The sequence below is a fragment of the Sinocyclocheilus rhinocerous genome, unplaced genomic scaffold (assembly GCF_001515625.1).
Source record: "Sinocyclocheilus rhinocerous isolate Xijiao unplaced genomic scaffold, SAMN03320098_v1.1 scaffold692, whole genome shotgun sequence".
Taxonomy (NCBI): Eukaryota; Metazoa; Chordata; class Actinopteri; order Cypriniformes; family Cyprinidae; genus Sinocyclocheilus; species Sinocyclocheilus rhinocerous.
In genome coordinates, this window is record NW_015638954.1 from 243,958 (window position 1) to 261,133 (window position 17,176).

Below are 17,176 nucleotides of genomic sequence, written 5' to 3' on the forward strand. Positions count from 1 at the left end.
TTGTGATTGGCAAAAAAAAAAGTGTGTTCCAGAAATGACATACTCGAGTTTCATCCATTTTGAAACCAGGGTTGAAAAAACAGTGTCTTTTCGACATAGCGATTAAAGCAGTTCTTCTTCTTCGTCTACGTTTTTTTTTTTTTTTTTTTTACAGTCTATGGTCTTTAGCTTTAGCCTTGCCCCCTTTTTGCATATTCCATGGGCAAGAATTATTTAAATGAGTGACATTGTGACTTCACAATATCTGGAAGAAGCTTGTTGTAGTCTGAACGAGCTGTTTGTTGTAGTTCTTAAAAAGTGTTTTCTGTTAAAGATAATATTTCCTGTTAGAGTGGACTTTCAGTTTTTTAACCTTGCAGATCTTTTTTATGCTTAAATAGCAACATTACACACTAAGTAAAGTCAAAAAAAAGAAAAAAGTAAATAAATAATAATAATAATAATAATAATAATAATTGGACTCCTTTAAGTGGTTGTGTCTAACACCTCCTTCTGCAAAACGGTCATGCATGTTCATTGTTATGCTTTGGTCGTGTTTCTCACTCATGTTAATCAAAAAGAAATTATATGTAAAGAAATGTTCCTGTTCCTGCTTAAACGGTAAAGCATGACATAAGCATAATGTACTAAGTTTGATTCCCAAGGAATACATGAACTAATAGAATGTGTAGCTTGAATGCATTGAATGTCGCATTGGACAAAAGTGTCTGCCAAATGCATAAATGTAAATTTTGGACTTGCAATTTGAATTGAATGTGAGGAGATGAAAAGACAGTGTACCAAAATAATGGTAACAAACCACTGAGTTGTCCTTGTGGGCTGCACACAAAAGCAATCATACATACGTGACAAGTGTAGTCAGATTCACACTCAGACTCTTATGTTCTTTTTAGTGAATCAAAAATATACAGTGCAATCAGTGTAGTCTGATAAGCAAATGATGCTTATGAGAGTTCTCTCATGAGCATTGTATTTTGCTTCTTAAGTAAAATATGTTACCTGTTGAATTGGTTTGTCTTGTTCTGTTGATCTGATTCACTTTCTGTAAACAGTAAATTATCATTATTTTCAGTGATGAATTTTTGTGCACCTAAGGTTCGTGACATCATATATGTTTGAATTGTTTTAGACACTCGCCCTGTCTTCCTTTGATCTTCTATTTCAGATGGATCTATGTTTTTAGGAAAAATAGGTGTATGTACTTTTTACTAAGCTTGAATTACACTCCAAATATTCATGGAATGTCAATGTTTTTAGAGTATATAGAGGATAATATCATAATTTACCCATCTTCACTATGATGTTTTCTTCTATAGAACATAAAAGAAGATATATTTTGAAGAATGTTTGTAAGAATTTCAGTTACCATTGACAAAAATGCCTCATTGTAACATTGAAACATTTCTCAAATATCTTCTTTTGTGTTCCATGGAAGAAATACAGTTTTGAAGTGACATGAAGGCATAATTTTTATTTTTATTTTTGGGTGAGCTCTTTAACTAAATCACTGAGAGAAGAGCAGCCCATTAGACAAGCTCTTCAGATGCTTATCCATTTCTTCCTCCACTGCGCTCACTCACTCACCCTGAGTTGTTTATGAAATGTTTATGGTTTCTATAGGTACTCAACATATGTAAGAACCGCAGTATTCTGCTCTCCTTTCAGATACCTAGCAAACCAGGTAAAATTGTGGTACATGGAACTGCTCCTCATATAAAAGAGCAAAAACGGTTTACACACACACACACACACAGCCCTAAAGGTTAAAAACACATGAAATATTTACTTATTTAATCGCCTGTCAACATTGTCATTCCTTTAAAGCATGACATTGGTTTGCAGTTCCATCTTCCTCTCACTCTCTTTCTCGCACACGCTTTTGCTGAAATGAATTATTGATTTTAGTTTTAAGTTGGTCTTCCTTTTTGTTTCCGTTCTGAATATGAATACATATCACTTTTTTACTGTTGCACTCTCAAAGCTATCTTTTTTAAAGAGTGCAAATCCATGAGCGTATGCGATCGTCTCCTGAGCCTCAAAATGCAGCCTCAGCATCCAGCCATTGATTTTGTTTCATCTTATTGAGTTTCTTCTTCCCTCTCCCTCTGTCGCTCTTAAATTGTATCACTCTCACCTCTCTCATCATTGCTCAGTCCATCTCTTCCAGTGAGACAAAACACTTATACATGCAAGTTACTAATAAACTTGACTGTTTAATGTTTTTTTTTAGAATTTCTGTATATTAAAAGACATTCAATACACTAGAAATATAGTAGAAATTGAACCCTGATTTTGTGCTGAGGTGAAAGGGGAATAATAAAGAATAAATAAAGGTTGTCCTTGTGGTCTGCATGCAATAACGTGCCGTGTCCGATTCACAAACAATTGACTCTTATGAACTAGTTTTTAGTGAATCAAAACAGTGAATTCCAATTCACAAACAAATGACTCTTATGAACTGGTTCTATTTAGCAAATCAAAAACATACAGAATAACCAATAAAGTTATTCTAAAGTGTTTCTAAAGTGTTTTTCATTTTTAATAATCGTAATACCAGTTTTACATTTATGCAAAAATCTTAGTTAAAACTTTATTTTTTTGTTTAATTGAATATTATTTATGTTAAATAAATAGAATTCGAACTGAATAGTTTGTGCTAGTGTTCATTTCTAAAATGAACAATTTTATATTGTACCATGATGGAAGGTTCCCTGTATAATTTGCAAGTAATAGCTGAGATCTGGAATCAACTCAAGTAGATAGAGGAATGAAATTAGTATGAATTTGTCATAGTAAGAAAGTACTGCAACAGACAACATGATTTCAATCATTCTGGTCATCCCTTGTCACAGCATGACATCACATTCAGTGATGGCATTATACAGAACAATTAGATCATAATAAAGCCACAATCATCATAAGATAATGTAGCTCTCATTCAAGAGAGAGAGACAAAAGAGAACTACTGCAGTCTCTCTCTCTCTCTAAAGACATTTTGACACAGACTCTCTCCTCATTCCTCGCTGCTGCTGAATTATCTGTGTGCCACAGGAAGACCCTAATATCTTCACATACAGATCAATGCATCCCCGCGTGGAAAAAAATAAAGCTATAGAGGAAACAGAATAGCCACCCGATCTTCCCCCGCTTGTTTATACCGCAGCTTCCAGAGTGAATTGAATTCCTGAACACAGGCGGTCAATCCGTTATTGAGATTACCTGATTCTGAGATTCAGAGTTTCCCTCCTCTGATTCACAGCACCTTCCTGCCTGTCTGCTCCCCGCTGCTCGGCTTCCTCGACATTTCCATGGGCTCATCATCTCATTCCAGAAGGTTTCACAGGGCTCAGACATACACAGCTCATTTGAACTCTAGTACAGATGCTGCCAGGCCACTTCATCCTCCCAGATGATGCTGAGATACTCTCTCAAAGTCTATACAGACAGATGTGAAGACATATTCTGTCATTCTTGGCAGGAAAGTCATGGGATTTCATGCAAGTCATTTTGAAGAAGGGAGGAGTGGTCTACAAGGAGGTCCCAGTTCGAGTCCAGGCTAAACTGAAAGTCCTTTTTGTCCTTTTAAAATGAGAGTGTGAGTACAGTATTTATGTGACTGGCCCCACATTCTAAGAAAGATCTGTAAAAATAGGTCACAATGTACTGTGTTAATATAAAGGATTTTCACAGGAATTTTACCTTTGATTACGCATTGTGTTACATTGTGTAGTGTTTTAGAGTCCATACACTCAACAGATAATTTCCTGGCAGGAAATTACCAATACTTTTTCTGATTTTCTACAGATTTTTTTTTTTCATACAGCACAGACATGCTGGGATAGAAGTATAAATGAGGCAGGAGGTTTAACAGGACAGTGTTTTGCTCCATAAAGAATTTAATTAAGACAGCCTTTAAAGGAATATTTCCCCCCAAAAATAAAAAATTGCTGAAAATGTACTCACCCTCAGATCATCCAAGATGTAAATGAGTTTGTTTCTTCATTTTAATTTCATATTTGGAGAAATTTAACATTATATCACTTGCTTACCAATGGATCCTCTGCAGGGAATGGGTGCCATCAGTTCAAACAGCTGATAAAAAATATCACAATAAACCAAAAGCAATCCACACAACCCCAGTCCATTAATTAGCATCTTGTGAAGTGAGAATCTGTGTGTTCGTAAGAAACAAATCCATCATCAAGATGTGTTTTAACTTTAAACCATCGCTTCTGGCCTAAGTAAGAGTCCGTAATCCATAATAATGCTTCCTCCTGTGTCCTTTCACATCAAAATCCACCACATGGATTTTGCTAATGAATGGTGCTTGATCTGTGCATATTTCTTTCCTGATTCAGACAAGATGACTTTTCCTTTGGAGGAAGCAACGTAGAGTACTTGTATTTTAGCCGGAAGCAACAGCATGAAGTTAAAAAAATGTCTTAATGACAGATTTGTTTATTACAAACACACAGCTTTTCACTTTACAAAACATTAATTGATGGACTTGAGTCATGTGGATTACTTGTGGATTATTGTGATGTTTTTATCAGTTGTTTGAACTCGCATTCTGATGGCACCCTTTCAACTGCAGAGGATCTATTAGTGAGCAAGTGATGTAGCGCTAAATATCTCCAGATCTTTTGAGTTGAACAAACAAATTTATCTACATCTTGGATGGCTTGAGGGTGAGTACATTTTCAGCAAATTTTCATTGTTGGGTGAACTATTCCTTATTCCTAAATACCAGCTCAGTTCCTGAATTTGAAGTGAATTTGTATTGAGTTAGCAACAGGATGCAGTTCAAATTTGAATACATGGAAGAATATTGATTGATTGAATTAACTGAAATGCATTGAAATTCATACAGCTGTAATTTTTAAACAGAAAAGCAAAGAGCCCTGTCAGTGAAAGCTTTGGGGGGGGGGGTTTATGGGTCAGTGAAAGCTTTGAAGTTTGAAGGTTTATGGGTCAAAGATAGTTTACTGATTCACTCATCAATTTCTCAAAGAAAATGGCATTTCATAATTACCATTTGAAAACTGTATTGAAAGTCTTGTTTGATGAATGGATATCAAATTCAAAGTTATTCAAATTATTCTTTTTATGCTAAATTATGTGTTGTTGTTACACATTTTAAATATTCAGTATTAATTTGATATGTCCTTGCTCTATTAGGACCATCTGTTTAAAGCTGAAAACATATACAGTAGGTGATTTATATAAAATAATATGCCTTAAATCTGTTGAATATAAAGTGTATTCAATTCAATAATAAAAAGCCCAAAAGGTTATTTTTGTTCTGGTCTATGCTGTCTCACAGAGCTGCATTATAACTCTCATGCACAAATACTCTAATTTCAGCACCACGGACAGAGTTTCATTCAATTACTCTGTGTCTGTGCTGCTGGAGGCGTTCTTTAAAATGGCTTAACACAGCTTATTTCTTACCATTTCTTTTAGCTGTTGTGAGCACGATCAGCGAAGTAAAGCAGCTGCCATGTCAGTCCAACCCTGAACTCGCTATAGGAATCCCTTATTTTAGTTGAATAAGTCCAAAGATACAATATTTCCCCCTGGGTTTCTGAGTCATTCACCAATTTCACACATGCTATATATATATATATATATATATATATATATATAGCTGTAATAATATATATACTGTAATAATTCCAATTCGAAACAACAAATGCATTAAAAATCTTTGCTGGAACTTGATGAAGCTATAGTGAAGTGAAGCCCTCAGTATTTTGTATTTGTTACCCAATAAACCTCTGCATAGTCAATAATGCAATGAGAAACAACTACTCCACACTCTTTTACTTTATTTATTTGAGACACAACACTTGCTCACGGTCAAAACCCAGACAAATGGAACCCTAAATGTAAGTTTATTACCTATGAATCCTCTTCGAAATCGCAATTAGCCTTTGATAGTCTGGCTAGAACAATGGTCTAGATTTGATGCGCTGGAAGGCTAACAAACGTAGTGGACTTTAAAATCGACGGAGCGCACAGAATCACCCGTTAATGGGATGCTTTGCTTTCCCTGCCCAATTTTTTTTAGCATAAAGGTCAACTTGAAATGTCAACACAACATTGTAAATAAGATACTCTTTCATTTTGCACATAAACACATACAGCCAAATGCTGGAGCTTTGGAGATGGAAGGTGCTCAAGTGGGAACAGTGCAAAGAAATAAGTGCAACGGGTACTGAGAGGACTGGGAATGAATTCTCAAATCGCATGGTTTCCATTCAAAAAAACTTCTCTTCTCAGTTAAGTTTAACGGTGACTCTGTTGCAATTCACTATGTAGGGAGAGAGACATATATTCGTGGTATTTCTGCATCACAGACCAAATATGAAATTCAGTAGAGTTCACCTTGCCTTCAAAAAGAAACCGTTCTCCCTCAAGAACACACACCCACACATACACACATCACACTTACGGGCTATAAGAAAAGTTTACCCGCACAAGCCGAAGAACAGAACGAAATACTGACATAAAGAGATGGCAGCTGCACAGAAAAAAAAAATGTGCCAGCGCAAAACGAAGCATGACAAATGGAGGAAAGGAATTCTCTGGAAGAAACGTGAGAACAGAGGGAAGGGAAGTTGGAGGAGTGAAGGGTAGAAGAGCCCCTCGGGCAAGCTCACAGTTTCTGCCACTTTTAATTTGCTTGTCTAATTGTGCAATAACTGGCCTCATCTTCCAAAATCCTCCTTGAAATGTAGGCCTCCAATCACACCAGGCCAACCGCCTAGCGTCCGCTGACAAATTCAGCCTGACTGTTGACGGGGACCAAATTGATCGCAGCAAGGAAGCTACTAAAAAGCCTCCATTAAGGCTAGGAGAGTGTTTATAAAGAGACTCATTCAATAATCACCATGCGTCTGCCTCACTGGCTGCGTCTGCATCTTTCCTCACTTGAAAATACATTAAAAGGGTCCAGATGTTTTGTAGGCATGGATTTTCTTTTCCAAAACAAATAAATTATTTAAAAAATGAGAAAGAGAAAGAGAGAGAGAGAGAGAGAGAGAGAAAGAGAGAGAGAGAAAGAAAGAAAGAAATGTACAAAATATTAAAATATCTGATTAAAACAACTGCTCAGCCAAACCAAATGCAATTTGTACAGTGATCACAGCTAAGGAAATTAGCACATGTATAATAAAGTCACAGTCATTTATAAAATAATTCATGTTTACCTTCCACTAAAGGAGATGTGAGATAAATGTCAAATGCTTATGTGTCGAAACAATAAGCAACAATCATATGAAGGCAATTAAATCTTATGTATGTCCTTATGAAAAAGGAGAATTGAGTTCAGTTAATTGCTTTGTTTTTCATTCAGTTAATTACGTTGTTTTATATTGTTATATGTAAGACTCTCTGATCCTATTTCTTCTTCATAGATTTTATGGACATCTAAACGAATTGAAGCTAGTAAATAAGAATGAAGAAACTAAGAATCTGGCAACATTTTATTTCAATGTCACCTTGTTATATGTATATACTAATATCATTAGTTAACATTACTAATATAACATTAGTAACATAACTAATAAGTTAGTAATTAGTAATAACAGTAAATGATACATAATTACAAGCACCAAACCCTATCCTAAACCTATATTAAGTACACGTTGTTAAATAATATTACTCTGTACTTATTTCTAATTACATAGTGACAAGGACACATTAAAAAAAAGTGTGAACGGTTGTTATTTTTCTCAGTTTTAAAAATACTTTTCTCCTTAGTAAATTATTTCTTGTAGTGACAGTTAAAGGGTTAAAGGCAAATGATTGTTGACTGTAAGAGGACAGTGAATGTGAGCGATACAGAGGGAGGGAGACTTTGCTTTTTTTTTTTAAAGGAAAGAAGAGAGTATTTAAGTGGCAGCTGTGAACACACGTCAAAAGAAATTTGGGTCAGTCTCTCTTCAGCTTCCAGAGATATCATTTCAGTCTCTATCGCTTTCACACATTCAAACACACACAGACGCTTAAGGCTCCCTAAGGCCTGTTCTGAGATAAATTACTTGACCCACAGTTTGTGCTTGCATTGTTGAAATATGCATTATACAATAAGATACAACAGCATATGCAAACATAACACAATACTAACTTCCTCAAACAAACCCTACCTCATTCGCACCCATTCCCTATAATGTTTTTGTTAAGTATCAATATGAAAGACAGAAGTGCATGAATGAAATGAAGGCAAGACACTACAGGTTAACAGGGTAAAGATTTAAACTAATAGATATCATCATACTTCCCTAGATGATAAATCACAGTACAATAACACAATTTTTTGTATTACAAGTTTTCTAAAATGTTATGTTTAAATATGCAAATTATGCATTGTCTAATTAAATATGCACTCATTTGCATGTGGATGCACTGGATAAAGCCAGGTTGAAAACTCGTTTCATGTTGCTGACGTATTAGAGTTAAGGGTTTTACCAGAGGAAATTTTGAATCTCTCTTTGTATCCTCTTTTTTTTATCTTTTTATTTCTCCTTTTACTCCATAAATCAGAAAATACTTTCAAAAGCCTGAAAAAAAAAATACATTTCACTATGTTTTTAAGAATAAATTGTTACATAAATCAGGCAAATGATATATTAACAAACTCCTCTGTAGAAACCTTCATATATATACATATATATATATACACACACACAAACTGGAAAGTGTGATGTATGTAAGTGCTACAGATTTCTGGCCCAGTGCAGGTGAAAAAAAAATTTTTTTTAATAAAATGGCTCTTAGGATATTCTGCACATGCAAATAGATAAAGTGTAGAATAAACACTTAAATGTGCAGTATGGATGTTTTCTTCTGCAGAACAAGCAATAGTTTTGCTAGTATTGTCTTGCCTTAAACAGATGAGAATTTTTAAAACAAATTCTTCTCTGTTTGAGCAGACTGTCCTGGTTCAATCTGTGTCCTGGCACAGAGCTCAAGACGGCTGACGCAAACTGACACATGGCTGGATGGCAGAGGTGACAAAACTCTATATTTGAAAAAGGAAGGCGCAGAAAAGAACAAGCCAAAGAGAGAGAGTGTGTGTGATCGAGGTTTTTGCTGAAAATTAAGTAAACAAAGCCTGTGGAAAATGAGAGATGGTACACAGACCTATATAGATTCTATATCATAGAATGGATGTGTTTGAATTTTAGAGATGGAGGCAGTGGGTGCATTTGATGTCCGGAAAAAAAGCCTAAAAAAATGACACTGTCATGTGTCATAAATCGATGTGACATGGGTCTTTGTGAGAGAGTGGATGTCAGAGGACATAAGCGTGTGTATGAAAATGCGCACGCTCCTTTCCATAAACAGCCCTGCTGTCCTGGAGTTGAGATCCAGCTGATACATCTCTCACCCTGGATGCTGATCACTTTCTCAGTCAGCTGTGTGAACATGTCCATGGACAAGATATATAGAGAGAGAAGTCAACCAAAATAAAATTCTGGCATCATTTATAGTACCTCCCTTCATGTCCTTCTAAAAACTTTCTTTCTTCTTTGAAACACAAACGATCTGTTGAAGAATGTTGGCAAACAAACAGATGGTTGCCACTGACTTCCACTGTATGGACAAAAAAAAAAAAACAGTCAAAATATTATCTTTTATGTTCCACAGAAGAATTAAATCACACAGGTTTGGAATGAAATGAGGGTGAGTAAATGATGACAGAATTTTCATATTTGGTTAAACTATCCATTTAAATCCATTTTAAAGGAACAGTACACCCAAAAATGACATTTTGACAATACATTCAATTATTCACTGTTAATCTTCCCCTCCAGTGAATTGGTAACTACAGCAAACAGATCATCGAGTCACAAGAAACAATTAAGATTTTGCGAACAAATCAAACAGACCAAATTATATGAACTTGATCAACAGATTCATTCAAAAGATTTGACTAATTCACATATATACTTTTCCCATGAAACACACCATTTGGCAAATTTTTCAGTGAATAACGACAGAAATTTTGATCACAAATCTTCTATAAGGCTTCAGAAGACCTGTTCTCACTAAAGACGATAAGCATTATCTTTAATGTTTTAATAATCATTCTAATTCTATGAGAATAGAGATGTCCACACCACAACTATAACGACAATTTTTTTTTTCCAGAAGATGAATGATAAAAAACATTTACAGTCAATCAAAATCCACGCCACTTTTAAGAGCTTGAGCATCTAAGGTGCCAAACAGCATAACCACAGCATGCACTTATAGCAAATAAAACGTTATCAACCATTGGTGTGAATGCTAATATAGTTATTGTTATAGCCATCTTTTTAGCTATCATTCTTGGTCTCTTAAGAAGACTAATTTGGTCACATTTTTTTGTACAAATTTACCTTTTAAGTTTGAAAGTACTTGAGGGTAAGTAAATAACAATATTAAATGAACTGATTTCTGAGTGAGCTCACGTGTTTAGCATGTCTTCATCAATTATTTATACCCATTTGGTTACACTATATACCAATAGTCACTACATTCTACTAACTACAGGTAACTTTGCAAATACATGTCAAGTAACTCTAATTCGAGTATTGGCAGACTGCTAGGTGAGGGTTAGGACTTGCAAACTTACGTTTCACTTACATATTATCAGATAAAGCAAAGAGTATGCATGTTTGGTGTGATGTAATCTGTTTTTTATCCGCCAGTATAATTTTCTTTATTGCCGTTTCTACCTGACTCTTGCCTTCAAATGCATACATGTTACCACACATCTCTCCATTAACATCCTCAGTCATTCTTTTGGCTCTATATTGAAGAATTAGGAAGCTAAAAGCAGTCTGTCTGAGTGAGTCTGTGGAGTGATGCTTTGGAGTAAATACAAATCAATACTGCCGTACTAACTCAATTTCCTGTTAGCGTGAGGCTACATACAGCGTTTCACTGAATTAAAGAGAGTCAGACAGGATGTGCAATTGTATCTAACCTAATATAATTGAATATGGAAAGCCTGTCTGCTTATTTGAGCATGTAGCAAAAGATGCTACGAGGTGAATGGAGATGATAGACTGTGACTAGCATTGTATTGAGACCATTAGGTTTTAGAAGCTTCTCTTGATTGGATCTTTTGCGTGTCCCTGAAAAACAAGCATGTGGTTCATTTCTGACAAACGGGAAAAAATGAGAGATAAAGTGAGGCTTGTATCTGATGTAACATTGTTGTTGCATGTTGAACTCCACGGCACTCGTCTGCATGTTTGTTCATTTCCAGCTATTCATCCAGTTCACCCTGTTCCATGTTCTTCATCTGTAACCTCTCAACATCTCTTCTTCCTCTACTGCATAAAGAAAATGGTTTTTGTATTGTAATTAGACAGCAATTTGTGAGCACAGAGTTGCTCTGCACACAAGTATGAGCTAATCTCAGTAATTAATCCTCATTTACTTAGATCCTCGGTAGAGACCATCACCTCTGCTTTCTGCATATTCTCTCTCTCTCTCAAAATGAATCTATCATTGTAATCATATTCGCTTTTTGGCCAAGAATAACTTGTTTTCACTCCCTTGTTTAGCAGTAAGTGGATTCTCCAATGAGTGTCTCATTGTCAAAATCATTACACTGTATTGAAACATTGAATGTATAAATACGATAAAATATGCTGTTGGTCCTCTGTGTGCTGCCATAACACCACTGACCTGCCAAAGCATGGACCCCCTGAAGGTTTCTTGTGGTCTTGGCACCAAGACGTTACCAGCCAATCCTTCAAGTCATGTAGGTTGCGAGGTGGCCACCGTGCATCAAACTTTTTGGTCCAGTGCATCCCAAAGTGCTCAATTGGATTGAAATCTGGGCAATGTGGAGGCCAAGGAAACACCTTGAACTCTACATTCCTCAAATCATTCCAGAGCAATGTGTGCAGTGTGGCAGGATGCATTATCCTGCTGAAAGATGCCACTTCCATCAGGAAACACTATTGTCATAAGGGGGTACCTGGTCTGCAACGGTGTTTAGGTAGGTAGCATGTGTCAAATTCACGCCCACATGAATGGCCAGACCCAGAGATTCCCAGCACACCATTGCCCAGAGCATCAAACTCCCTCCACTGGCTTGTTATCATCCCACAGTGCATCCTGGTGCCATCACTTCCCCAGGTAAACAGTGTGCACTACACAGCTGTCCACATGATGTAAAATAAAATGGGACACATCAGACTTTTTCCACTGCTCCAAGGTCCGGTTCTGATTCTCACATGCCCATTGTAGGCACTTTCGATGGTGGACATGAGGTCATCACTCTGATTGGTCTGCAGTGTGTGTTGTGGCACATTCCTCCCAAAACCATCATTACAATTTTGTGGGACTTGTGCCACAGTAGACTTTCTGCTGGCTTAGACCAGACGGGATAGCCTTCATTGCCCTCACCGGTTTGTAGTTTGTCCCTCCTCAGAACACTGATGGTAAATTCTCATCACTGTTCACTGAGAGCAACCCAAAAGCTTTGCTGTTTCAGAGTTCCAACCTTAACTGAACACCTGAACCAGCTAATCAAGGTCTACACTCAGTAGAAACTTCCAGGAAAGTGTGTCAGAGCTGGTTGGAGCTAAACTCAAAACATAGACCCTCCAGGAGCAGGACTGGACAGCCCTGTATATACATATCCATTTGTAACTGTATGTTTTGTTTTATAGGCAAAAAAGTCCAAAATGGTCCAATGCCAAAATAATACCAGAAAGACATCAGTCATGGAATGTTATAGTGAGCTTGTGGATAAATACCAGCAGTCACAGGTCATTAAGCCATCAATGTCCCAATGTTTCGTCGTCAAAGACCCTTAGTAGAATTTATTTTCACAATATATTGCATCATGTCATAGGGAATTGGGGAATGGAATGAGACGGAGCCGAAGTGTGTGTCTGCACCGACCGATACATTCCACCCTCTTTCACCAAACAATGAGGAAAAGCATGGCAACACAGAGGACAAAGCCTGGTTGATTGCTCTTTGTGGTGTGGAGCGCTCTCCGTTTTTCAACCCCACAAAAGCTACAGACTTAAAGCTGATGTGACAAATTACAGAGGCAGTCTCACAATGCCTTCCATTCTCAAGCCCTTCCAGATATGAGAAATGGTCATACCACATCTCTTTCTGTAGCGGGTATCTGTTTGCCTCAGCTTTCGTCCTGTTTCATTTATTTAAAGTATTTACTGTCTGAGGAAACGAGAGCTGTGGTGAGGTCTGGACTGACATGGGCAGTCATGTGTAAACAGAATCCTTCATTAAGATAAAACGCAAGAGGCAGGTCTGATAAATGCAGCAGATAAATGGCTGTGGATATTTGTCTTGGCCGTGGAAAGCGAGGTTTCATCATGGCAGCACTTGCTGGTATCTAAGTCTTGCTCTTTTCTTTTTCCGTGTAGCTTTCTTGACTCCTTGTTTAGATTCTTTTGGATGTTTTCATCTGCCTTCTTCAGTTGAAACTTCTTTAATCTGTAAAGGAATAGTTTAGCAATTTATTCATCCTCACGTTGTTCTAAACCTGTATGACTTTCTGTGGAAAATAAAAAATATATATTTTAAGAAATATTTTGAGATGGAAGTCAATGGTGACCAAAATGCTTTGGTTACCAACATTCTTCAAAATATCTTCTTCTGGAACTTGTTTTCCTTTTTGCCATCACAACTAATGCCATGTTTTCACATCTCTCACTGTTGTCTTGTAGACCAACAGTGTGTTGACCCTTACTGGGTTGGTTTCCTCTGTTCATTTATTATTTAGAGCCCATTCTAGTGGACATCTGTCCATGCCATGTCCATGCAGGAAATGAAGACATAGAAATCAGGCACAAGTCAAAGGAGTTTAAAGATATCACCAGACGCACTCGTGATGGGACCACAGCATCAATTATTCACCATCTTCCAGTATTTCAGCACCCAATCAACAGCTACGATTAATTTTTATCCAGCCTTTTATTCTTCAAGACTGCAAACATATGCAGGAAAATAAGCAGGCGAGCCACTACCGTCCCAGTTTGTCTATGACCTGAATCGCATGTCTGCATAAACACTAGTGGATGATGCTAATTAAGGCGGGAGAGAAAGTCTTATTAGTATGAAAACCGAGACAGAAAAAGTTTTGAAAATAGCAGAAATGTGACTGCATAACAGGGAAGGTTAGTGAAAGTCAGCCAGTACTCAGTGAGATATCTGAAAGATTATTTTTTTCATAGAATAGTGACTCCAGTTTGAATAGTCGACTCCCTAAAGAGACTGAATGAGGGGTGTTTAAGCCCTCAGCCAAAAGCAACTTTGGATTCAAACGAACAAAGCAGAAAGTTTTGGTCACTGCGACCTAAACTCAATTTTATCTTAAAAATAGCAATGTTTCTGAGTGGCTTTCAATCATGACTGACAAAAAAAAACTGCTGTGACTCAGTCTTTAGTGGAACTGGGTGGACGGATGGGGAGTGAGACTGAAAGACAGAGAGAGCGAGCGAGAGAGTGAGTGAGGGAGTAAAGAGATGATAAATGTTCTGACAAATTAGGTTAAAGTATTAGTCTGGCTTGCGCTGGATGTAGCACTGGCAGCATAAATATGACAGAATGAACGCAGCCAAAGTTTGTTATCGAAATGCAAGTACAGGGCAGCGGTGATGCAGTCAGTGACAAATTGATGTCAGAGGCTAGCATAATAAAAATCATTTACCGTTGCCGTAGTTACCCAACCCTCAGTCACGCATGCCACAATAACACTAATAACTGAATGGCAAGGTTAAATAGACATGTGCATGCACATGCATTGGTTTTTGTAGATTAAATCAATATATTTTGTACAATATTTTTATGTTTCAACGTTAAGATATATAAATGATACATTGGCTAATTCATACATTTTCCCCCTTTTATAATATGTTTTTTTTTTAATCTCTAAATAGGCCTCTTGTTTTTGATTACCTCTTTTTCTCTCTGATTTTCTCACTTACACGCTGTGTTGAAGGCATCTGCTTTTTTGAGCGATTTCAGCATGTGGGTGCTGATATTATCTCCCATCAGCCCTACATTGTCTTTCAGCTGCTAATTAGCCACCATTGTAGTTTTGTGGCCAATCAAAGATCTTGCTGTCCGGCGAGAGTTGCTTTATTTACATCAGATAAAAGGCATAATGGGATGGGATGGATTGTGGCGATGCACATTATGATCCAAAATCTGAGCTCCTGTGCCAACTGAACAACTGGTGCAATACCATTAGGGTTATTAATTTTGATAAGATAAGCCTTATAATGATTCATAACCCCCTAAATCTCATCTCATCCGTGAATAAGTTAGAGGGAACATCGGTTTATTATCTGTTAGTAGTACACATATGTTCCCTGGCTTTCATTATGCTCTGACTCTCTTGATTAGGTATAGCGTATAATGTAACAATGGGTATTTAACCTCTGAGGCCTGCGGAAGGCGCTGGAGAACACAGGCAGCCGGTGTGAATAACACAGTAAATTGCCGCAACGGTCTGTAATCGAAGTGCACAAACAAACAGGTTGTGATGAATGCAATTTTCATAATTTTCAGATAAGATTGCCGTCTTTTATTCAGTAGCATTCTGTATCACTAACATCATTGTCTGCGGAGTTGTTCTGCTTTTCCAGTCCTCATGGTAATTTTGCCCCATCGTTTGTTAGCTAGCAGGCAGCAATATGGCTGTGTGTCCAATTGGAGTGGCCAATATCCACATGAAGATCTGTGTCTTTGTTTATGCTGTGGGCACAATTGTCTTAGTTTGATTTCATCGGAGTGGACGTTCATTAGTGAGAGGACAGCAGACTCATATGCATTGTTGAACAATCAGGAAAAAGTTAGCGCCTATAATTACAGACTTGAAGAGAAAATCGAATCTTCTTTGAAATAAGACATTGTAACATTGTAAGATATAAAGTCTGGGGTATACACTAAAGTTGAAAAGTTTGAGGTTAAGAATGTTTTCATTTATAGAGTTAAAACAGTAATATTTGGAAATATTATTACAATATAAAATACTGTTTTGTTTCAATATCTATTAAAATGTCATTTATTACTGAGATGGCAAATCTGAATTACTCCAGCAGCCATTACTCCAGTCACATTATTCTTATTATTATACAGAGCCACATTATTCTTCAGAAATCATTCTAATATGCTGATTTGTTTATTATTATTATTGTTAATAATGATAATAATAATAATAATTATTATTATTATTAATGTTAAAGATGTTTAATATTGATTAATATTTTGTGAAAACGTTAGAAAATAAATTAAATAAATGGTGTTACTGTCACTTTTGATCAATTTTACATCCTTGCTGAATTAGGGTATTAATAAATAACCTAATAAAAAAAAACACTTACTGACCCAAACCATTTAGACAGTGGTGGATATATTCACACTTACATCACATTGTGAGAAATTAAATCATATTGAGAGATAAAGTGTCACAAATGAAAGCTATAAAGTCAGAATTACAAGAAATATATTCTTGGAACACTGTTACACTGTGAGATATAAAGTCACACAGTTATGAGAAATTATGCCATAAAGATATAAAGTTGCAGTTACCTTTATATTTTGAATACTCTGAAGCAGAAATATATTTCTATATACTGTATGTATTCTATATGTACTACATACATACAGAGTGTAAATCACTTAGAGCTGTTTTAATAAGTATATTATAGTTCAGAAATGGACTGCAAAAACACAAAAGTAAGAGGTCAGGAAAAGCGACATTGTAATGCCTCACCAGTTATTTAACACTCTTACTACAAAAAGCACACTATCATTTATTTAATTAAGCTCTTAAGTCCATCATTTGAATTTAACATTAATTGTCCCACAAGAGCCACTCGGTGCCTGCGGTGTGCCTAGCCGCACTGTCCCACCTTTCCTATTTTGTTGCGCAAATTAAAAACCTAACTTGCTTTATTGACTGTTGTAATCTCTCCGGACTGCTCAGTGTTTATTGACTAATAGCATGAGGGGAAGGTTATGCATTAGCGATGAAATCTGAAAGCTCGGTGGTTGAGAGTCTTCGGCGATGCTTGCTTTTCAGTCTTAACAGTGAATAGACTTTGTACTGATAAAACAAAAGCCTGAGAGAAATAACAGACATGCTGCATCTTTTATGAGCAAATGTTTGTGTCATATTAGCTTA